The sequence below is a fragment of the Bos indicus genome, chromosome 2, assembly GCF_029378745.1.
Source record: "Bos indicus isolate NIAB-ARS_2022 breed Sahiwal x Tharparkar chromosome 2, NIAB-ARS_B.indTharparkar_mat_pri_1.0, whole genome shotgun sequence".
NCBI classification, from domain to species: Eukaryota; Metazoa; Chordata; class Mammalia; order Artiodactyla; family Bovidae; genus Bos; species Bos indicus.
Window position 1 is genome coordinate 10,766,321 of NC_091761.1, and position 10,608 is coordinate 10,776,928.

Consider the following 10,608-nt stretch of genomic DNA (forward strand, 5'->3'; position numbering starts at 1 on the left):
ACCCAGAGTGATGGTATGGAGAGGGAGGAAGGAGGAGGGTTCAGGAAGGGGAACACATGTATACCTGTGGCAGATGCATGTTGATATAAGGCAAAATCAATACAATATTGTAAAGTTAAAAAATAAAACAAAATAAAAATAAATAAAGTGAAGATGTCAGTAAAAATAGCAGAGTAGAACACTCCAAGAAGCCATCTTGCCAGAACATAAAAGAAAAATCAAGATATGTAGACCAATTTTGTTAGAACTCTGGAAAATAGTCAAAGGTATATAGCTGAATCAAGAAAAAGGGAACTTTAAAGGGTAGAATAATGTAGTGCTTTTACTTGCTGTTGCCCTACCTACCTTCTCTTCATCATAATGGCTTGGAGATAGTACCTTTTGTTTCTAATGTAGAACTCTGGTTCTTGAAAACAGAGGGAGCAGAGCAGAATTGATTATCAAAGAATTATTTATTCTATATGGGGCTTCCTAAAAGACTGATTCAAGTTGCTTATCTTTTTTTTTTTTTTTGGCCTAAATCAAAACTCACTCAGTGTAGAAAAGTCATGGGGATTCTTAAAAATAGTTTAAGGTAAACAAACAACATAAAAACATACAGTTTCTTGGAGCAAAATATTACAGTTGAATCAAACAATGGAACAACTAAAATTTGTTGTCCTCAAGAAATAAACTAGAGGAAAGAGTTTCTTTGGAAAATTAGAGAATTCAAAAGTGCCCATGTCCACTGGGAAATTTGGAAAATCATGTGCATGCCTGGGACAATGCACATACTCATAAAAAACTTGAGGGGATCTTAAGATTTTACCTGTTTGCTAGTCTCAGTGCCTAGCACTTAAGAAGTAAAAGCAATGGTAGAGTTATAAATCAGAGAAGGCAATGGCAACCCACTCCAGTACTCTTGCCTGGAAAATCTCATGGACAGAGGAGCCTGGTAGGCTGCAGTCCATGGGGTCGCTAAGAGTAGGACACGAATGAGTGACTTCACTTTCACTTTTCAGCTTCATGCATTGGAGAAGGAAATGGCAACCCACTCCAGTGTTCTTGCCTGGAGAATCCCAGGGACGGGGGAGCCTGGTGGGCTGCTGTCTATGGGGTCGTACAGAGTCGGACACAACTGAAGCGACTTAGCAGCAGCAGCAGCAGAGTTATAAATAGCCCAGCTAAGAATCAAAGGAGTCCCACAGTACAGAGCCAATCTGCAATGACTGAGAGTTCCCCCTCTCCCTCCCTCTCCCTCTCTCTCTCTCCATTTTATCATTCTGTGAAATATCTATCAAACCATTAACTGAACACAAGCTGAAGTAGCAGAAAATTCAGAGATTATACATGGCAAGGGTCATACATTTAGAGAAATAGTCTTTAAGAATCACTAAACAAATAGCTAGAGAAATAAATGAAAACCCTTAGGAAGAGAAACAATTTGCTTTCCGTGGATAACACATTAAAATGTTGAAAATATTGGTTTTTTAAACAATATTTTATAAAACATGTTTAAAGAAGCAGTATGTGACCAAATTACAGAGGAAAGTAACAAAAACTATCCCTGATTGGATTTACAAACTACAGGCTATAAATTGACTTCTAAATATGTTCAAAAAGTTAAAGAAAACTATAGGCAAGATGTAATGGAAATTAGGGGAATGATGTATAAACTTTTGAGAATGTCAATAAAGAGAAATTGTAAAAAGGAGTAAACTAATTAATGACCTTAAATTACAATAGCTAAAATAATGTATTAGAGCATCTCAATAGCATATTTGAGCAGGAAAAGGATAGACTTAATAGAATAATACAGGATCAATGAACTTGAGGATAGGTAATTGAAATTATTTCTTCTGAGGAATGGAAAGCATAAAGAATAAGGAAAGTTAAACAGAGACTAAGAGACCTATGGATTATGATGAAGCATACCAACATAGGGGCTTCCCAGGTGACACACAGTTGGTAAAGAATCTGTCTGCTGATGCGAGAAACACAGATTTAATCCTTGGGTCAGGGAGAACCCTGGAGAAGGAAATGGCAACCCACTCCAGTATTCTTACCTGGAAAATCCCATGGACGGAGTGGCCTGGTAGGCTGCAGTCCATGGGGTTGCAAAAAGTGGATCACAATTGAGCATACATGCTACTCATGACAACATATGTGTAATGGGAATCCCAAGTGTAAAATAGGCATTGGAGCAGAAAAAAAATCATGAATATATAATAGCTGAAGCTTTCTGAATTTTATAAAGGATATTAATCTACACAATAAAGAAGTTCAAAAAAATCAGAGAAAAATGTTCAGCCACTCAGTCGTGCCTGATTCTGTGACCCCATGGACTGTAGCACACCAGGCTTCCCTGTCCTGCTCAATTGCCTGGAGCTGGCTCAAACTCATGTCCATTGAGCTGGTGATGCCATCCTGCCATCTTGTCCTCTATCATCCCCTTCTCCTCCCTCTTTCAGAGAAAAATAAACCCAAAGAAATCCACACAAAAACACATTACAGTTAGACAAAGGGAAAATCTTTGAAAAAAGGTACAGTGTATCTTCAATAGAATAGCAGATTTCTCATGATAAACATGGCAACCAGAAAGGAGTGGATGATATTTTTTAAATCATAAAAGAAAAAAAATTGTCAACCAAGAATTTTATATTTGAAAAAACTGTCCTTAAGGAATGAAGAAGTAATTAAGATACTTTAAAAAGAAAAGCTGAAAGAGTTTGGTACTAGTAAACACTAAAAAGAGTCCTTCAGGCTGAAATAAAAGGATACTATAAAGTAAATCAAAACCATAAAAGAGAAACCTGATAAAAAGTAGCTGCATAGGTAAATATAAAATCCAGTATTGTTGTTATTTTGTTTTTTTAACTCCTGTTTATAGTCCCTATATTATTTTAAAGGAAATGCATGAAACAACAATTGTAAAGTGTATATACACACACACTACGCATGCATGCTCAGTTGCTCAATTGTGTCCAATACTTTGTGACCTCATGGACTGTAGCCAGCCAGGCTCCTCTGTCCATGGAATTTTCCAGTTATTGGCAGGTGGATTTTTTACCACTGTAATTGTGAATTTGTGAATATTTGTGTAATTTGTGAATATCACAATAAATGGGAGGTGGAACTGTATAGGAAACATATTTGAATGCTATTGAAGCTACGTGTTTACAAGATGGAGTAGGAAGACATGTGTTTATCTACTTCTGTAAGAACTCCAAAATTACAACTCACAGCTGAACAAACATCAACAGCAGAATGTTGGAGCCCACCAAAAAAAGATATCCCATATTCAAAGGCAAAGGAGAAACCCCAGCAAGATGCTAGGAGGGGTGAAATTGTGTTTAGAATCAAACCCCATACCTGGCACAGACACTTGGAGGGCTCAAAGAAAACTTTGTGTGCACCAGGAGACCTCACAGAGACTGAGCCAGTCCTGCCTTTGAATGTTTGAGTGTATCCTGTAGAGGTATGGCTTATTGTCACCCTGCTTATTTAACTTATATGCAGAGTACATCATGAAAAATGCTGGGCTTGATGAAGCACAAGCTGCAATCAAGATTGCCAGGAGAAATATCAATAACCTCAGCTATGCAGTAACACCACCCTTATGGCAGAAAGCAAAGAACTAAAGAGCCTCTTGGTGAAAGTGAAAGAGGAGAGTGAAAAAGTTGGCTTAAAACTCAACATTCAGAAAACTAAGATCATGGCATCCAGTCCCGTCACTTCATGGCTAATAGATGGGGAAACAATGGAAACACTGACAGACTTCATTTTATTGGGCTCCAAAATCACTGCAGATGGTGACTGCAGCCATGAAATTAAAAGATGCTTACTCCTTGGAAGAAAAGCTATGACCAACATACATAGCATATTAAAAACACAGACATTACTTTGCCAACAAAGGTCCATGTTGGCAAAGTAATGGTTTGAGTCAGAGCTATGGTTTTTCCAGTGGTCATGTATGGTTGTGACAGTTGGACTATAAAGAAAGCTGAGCACTGAAAAATTGATGCTTTAGAACTGTGGTGTTGGAGAAGACTCTTGAGAGTCCCTTGGACTGCAAGCAGATCCAAACAGTCCATCTTAAAGGAAATCAGTCTTGAATATTTATTGGAAGGACTGATGCTGAGGCTGAAGCTTCAATACTTTGGCCTGTTGTAAAGATCTGACTCATTGGAAAAGACCCTGATGTCAGGAAAGATTGAAGGTAGGATGAGAAGGGGATGACAGATTATGAGATGGTTGGATGGCATTACTGACTCAATGGACATGAGTTTGAGCAAGGACTGGCAATTGGTGATGGACGGGGAGGCCTAGCAAACTGCAGTCCATGGGGTCACAAAGAGTCAAACATGACTGAATAACTGAACTGACTGACTGACTGAAGCTACGTATCAATTAAAACTAGTTTTAATAAATTTAAGTTATGAATTCCACTTTCCATGTTCTCTGTTAAGAAATTATCTAAACAGTAACACCAAAGGAAATGAGAGGGAAGGTAAATTTTACACCATAAAACTCTTAGAAAAGGAAGTCACTAATGGAGTAAAGCAAGAACAAAAAAGTTGAAAGACATGTTGAAAACAAATAGCAGAATGACAGAAATAAATTCTTTCTTAATAGTAATTATTTTTAAGTTAAATTGATTAAACCTCCAGTCCAGAAGCAGAAATTGATTGGATAGATTAAAAAAAAAAAAAAAACAACTATGCAATTCCATACTATCTACAAGAGATTAACTTTATAACCAAAGACACAAATAGATTCAAGATGAAAAAGTGAAAAATAGTATGCAAATAGTAACAAAATGAGAGTAGTAATGACTATACTAATGTCAGACAAAATAGGCTTTAAGTCAAAAACTTTTACAAGAGACTAAGTCATATATAACATTTTTATAAAAGGGTCAATTCATCAAAATTATATGTTATAAAAATACATGCACCAAACAACAGAGCCCCAAATATATGAGGCAAACATTCACAGAATTGAAAAGAGAAAGAGAATTCTAAAATAATAGTTTCCATTACCACATTTTAGTAATGGATTGAATTTCTAGACATAAGATTAGTAAGGAAATATTAGACTTGAACAATGTATATGTTTTCTAAACATGAATAGAAAACTTACCCCCACCCCCAACAAATACACATTTTTTAAAGTGCACATGGAACATTCTGCAGGCTAGACCATACTCTAGTCCACAAAACAAGTCTCAATAAATCTAGAAAAACTGAATTCATAAAAAATGTCCTTTTGTCCACAATAAATTGTATACATATTTTTTTAAAAAGTAAGAATTACTAATAACACATGAAAATGATCAATATGATTAATCACTAGGGAAATGCAAATCAAAACTACAAAAGGCTACTTCCTAGCCACCATGATAGCTATAATTAAAATGAGAGACTAACAAGAGTTGGTGAGGATGTGAAGAATTTGAAATCCTCATGTATTGTTGGTGGTGATTTAAAATGGTGCAGTTCCTTTCAAAAATAATTTGGTGGTCCCTTAAAATGATAGTCATAGTTACTATGCTGCTGCTGCCAAGTCGCTTCAGTTGTGTCCGACTCTGTGCGACCCCATAGACGGCAGCCCACCAGGCTCCCCCATCCCTGGGATTCTCCAGGCAAGAACACTGGAGTGGGGTGCCATTTCCTTCTCCAGTGCATGAAAGTGAAAAGTGAAAGTGAAGTCGCTCAGTCGTATCCGACTCTTCGCAACCCCATGGTCTGTGGCCTACCAGGCTCCTCCGTCCATGGGAATTTCTAGGCAAGAGTACTGGAGTGGGGTGCCATTGCTTTCTCTATCAACCAGTAATATTATTTCTACATGTTTACACAAGATAAGTTAAAACCTAAATCCACACAGAAGCTTAGGATGAATGTTCATAGCAGTATTCATAAAGCAAAAATAGTTGAAACAATTGAAATTCAGTAATTTATCAACTATTGAAGAGATAAACATCATGTGATATATCCATACAACGAAATAGTGTTTGACCATAACAAGGAATGACATAGTGAGTTAGACCACAGGGTAAACCTGGAAAACATTATGCTTAGTGAAAAAGCCAGTCACTAAAATCTATGCATTATCTGATGTGTTTCTAGAAAATGTCCAGAATACTCAAATGTATAAAGATAGAAAAGTAATTACTGGTTGCCTAGGCCTATGTTGTAGAGAGGAAAGGAATGAAGAGTGATTGCAAATTAGTATGGTGTTTCTTTGGAGATGTTAAAAATATTCTAAGATTAGATTGAGATGATGTGTGCATAACTCTGTGAATCTACTAAAACCCTAAATTTTACAGTTTATGTAGATGGATTTTTAAGGCTTGTAGATTATTTCTCATTTAGCTGTTAAAAAGCAAAAAATAGCATTAAGAACTAAATTCTGCAAATGCATTTGACTAATTATCAATTAAGGTTTTTCTTTCTTTGTGTAAAATTTGATAAAGGAATTCTGTCTTCTAACTGCTGATTAGATGAAAGGGTCTTCTTAATGAATTGTTGGAGATATGGCTAAACTCTGGCATTTAATGTTCAAAATTTCTGGTGATTGCTTACAACTTTCAAACTCTGAATGTTGTTTATATATTTCAAATTACATGATTCATCGATTTGGGTTGTCTTGGACTTATGAATGCTATCTGCCTTATTGGATGATCACTTGTTCTTGTTGAGTATTACTGAATGAAACTCAAATACCTTGGGTAAACTCCATTTGTTCATCATTTATAATCATTTTTATATATTATTAGATTCAATTCACTCTGCTGCTGCTGCTGCTGCGTCGCTTCAGTCGTGTCCGACTCTGTGCGACCCCATAGACAGCAGCCCACCAGGCTCTGCCGTCCCTGGGATTCTCCAGCCAAGAACACTGGAGTGGGTTGCCATTTCCTTCTCCATTGCATGAAAGTGAAAAATGAAAGTGAAGTCACTCCGTCTCATTTGACTCGTAGCGACCCCATGGACTGTAGCCTATTAGGCTCCTCCATCCATGGGATTTTCTAGGCAAGAGTACTGGAGTGGCTCGCCATTGCCTTCTCCATCAATTCACTCATATGTACTTAAATACTTTTTATACATGCATTAAAGAGAGATGCAGGTTTTTGGTATTATAATGGATATATATATATATATATATATATATATACATATATATTTATGTTTAAATAAAAAATTAGTCTTATAAATTGGGAAACATTGCTCCTATTCAGTATTCTGAAACATTTTACACTGGATTGACATTACTTTTATTTTTAAATGTTTGAGGGAATTAGTTTGAGGGAATTAGCATCTTGGCTTGGGATTGTTTTACAGAAGATACAAATTATGAGCTCAAAATCTTTGATGAGATCATCAAATTTATTGTCATATTATTGTTCAAATGTTCCCTTAGTATATTTTTGATATCTGAATTATATCTAGTATTGCTTATTTTTAATCTGAATTTTAAAATCTGTATTTTTATACTTTTTATTAGTCCAGCTAGAGTTTTATAAATTATGTTGATCTAATTAAGCAAAATCTTTTGATTTTATGAATATTTTCTACCATTTAACTTTTTTTCACTAATTTTGACTCATCTTTATTTTACTTTCTACTTTGGGCTTTATTTAGTCTTCTTTATTATAGTTTTCTTAGGTAGACTCCTAGGTATTGGTCTGAGGGTTTTTTTTTTTTTTTTTCTATTTAAATTGTTAGAGCTATAAATTTTGCACTAAGAAGTGCTTTATTAGCATTCCACAAATTTTCTCAGGTTTTGATTTTCACTCATTTTGAAAAAAAAAATCTATTTTTCCTTCAGGTTTATTTTTTGACACATGATATATAGTTTATCATGCAAACATTTGAATATTTTTAACATACTTTCTGATTTTAAATTCTCATTTAGTTTCATGGTCATCTGAGATACTCTATATGATTCCAAATTCTTTAAAATATAGTGAAATATATTCTGAGTCTGTTAAATGAGGAGAATTTAAAAATATATTGACCAACATATTTATGATTTAATTATTCTCCTTTTCTTTGTGTAATTTCATGTTTTCATCTGATGTCTTTTTTATTTTTGTCCTACTACATTTCTTGAAGTGCTTTTTTTGCCAGCAAAATAGTGTCAGCTTTGTGTTGTTGAAAATTTGCCCTTATTTTAGTGCAGTATTTTCCATGGACATAGAATTATAGAGTTTTTTCTTCTAATTCTTAAACAATTTCACTCCATTGTTGTCGTGGTTATTATTTTATTAGTGAGACATACAAGCTATTTTTCTCTATGCACTGTGATTTTTATTTAGGCTATTTTAATGATATTATTTTTATACTGAGTCATTGGTGAAAAACCTCCACAAAAGTGAGAAGCCCAGGACCATATGTTTTCACTGGTAAATTTTAGAAAACATTTAAAGATATAATGACAGTCTTTCTCAGACTTTTTCAGAAAATTGAAGAGGGAGAAGCTCTTAAAAATTCATTTTATATAGCCAGAATTACTACTACCAAAACCAGAAAAGATATCACAAGAAAACCAAAAAACAATATTCTTGATTTGTATAGATATAAAAATCCTCAATAAAATATTAATAAACAAATTCAGTAGCACATTTAAAGGATCACACATCACAATCTAGTGTGTCTTATCCATGAGAAGAAAGGATGGTTGAACATATGTGATCAATTAGATACATATGTTTTGCCTTAAAGTGCTAAGGCAAAAATCACAGTGCATCTCAATAAATGCACAAAAAGCACTTAACAAAATTTAATACCCTTTCATTATAAAAATACCAAATTAGAAGTAAATTCCATCATAATAAAGGATACATATGAAAACCTCACAGCTGTTATTACACTCAATGATTAATGACTAAAAGCTTTTCCTCTAAGCTCAGGAACAAAGCAAAGATATGTATACTTACCAGGTTTTTTTTTTTTTTTTCTTTTAACCATAGAAGCCAGAGAAATTAGGCAAGAAAAATAAAAATAAAATTGGTCCATACTGGAAAAGAAATAATATTAATATTATTCATAGATGATACAATTATTTGTAAAGAAAACTGTAAAACCTTTACCAAAAAAAAAAAAACTCATTAGAATTGATAAATGAATTCAATAAACTGGTAGGTTACAAAATCAATGTAAAAATTCAATTTTGTTTCTATGCACTAACAATGAACATTCAAAAAGGAAAATGAGAAAAAAAATGTTTTATTCACACTAGCACCAAACAGAATGAATACTTAGGAATAAACCTAACCAGGGTAGTATAAGATTTATACATTCAAAACTTCAAAACATTGCTGAAACACAAATAAATTGAAATATCCCATGTTTATGGAATAGAAGATTTAACATTGTTAAAATTTCCAAAGTGATCTATAGATTCAATGCAATTCCTATCAGAATTTCAATGGAATTTTAAAATATATATAAGACAATTCTAAAAGTCATATATAACCACAAAAATCATCAACAGTCAGAAAAATCTTGAGCAAGGAGAACACAGTTGTCAGACATTTCACACTTCCTGATTTAAAAACTCATTATAAAGCTACAGTAAGCAAGACGGTATAGTACTACTATACAGACCAACCAATGGAACATAACAGATAGCATAATAGAAAAAAAAAATCCTCACATACACAGTCAACCATCTTCAACAAAATTGTCAAGAATATACAATGGGCAATGAATTGTCTCTTCAACAAATAGCATTTTCATAATTGGATATGCATGTATGAAAGAATAGAATTGGATCCTTATCTTTCATCATACAAAAAATTCTCAAAATGAATCAAATACTTAAACACACAATCTGAAGCTATAAAATTCCTAAGAGAAAACAGGAGCAAAACTCCATGTCATTCGTCTTGGCAGTGATTTCTTAGATATGAAATCAAAAGCACAGTCAAAAGAAGCAAAAAATGGACAGGTGGGGTTGCATCATATCAAAAAACATCTTCTGCCTAGTAAAGGAAACCAGTCAAGGGGTGAAAATGCAAACCTCAGAATAGGAGAAAACATTCGTAAACTGCATATCTGTTGGCTTCCCTAATGGCTTAGTGGTAAAGAATCCACCTGCAATGCAAAAGACCTGGGTTTGATCCCTAGGTTGGGGAGATCCCCTGGAGAAGGAAATAGCAACCCACTCCAGCATTTTTGCCTGAGAAATCCCATGGACAGAGGAACTTGGCAGGCTACAGTCCACAGGGTTGCAAGAGTTGGACATAACTTAGCAACTAAACTGCTATCATGTATCTATTAAGATAATAATATACAAAATACATAAGGCATGCAACTCTATAGAGGATGAGATGGTTAGATAGCATCACCGACTCAATGGGCCTGAATTTGAGCAAACTCTGGGAGGTAGTGGAGGACAGAGGAGTTGGCATGCTACAGTCAATGGAGTTGCAAAGAGTTACATGACTTAGCTACTGAACAACAACTCTATAGCAGAAAATCAAATAACCCATTAAAAACAGGGATGCAAGGATTCTTCAATATCCGCAAATCAATCAATGTAATACACCACATTAACAAATTGAAAAACAAAAACCATATGATTATCTCAATAGATGCAGAGAAAGCCTTTGACAAAATTCAACAC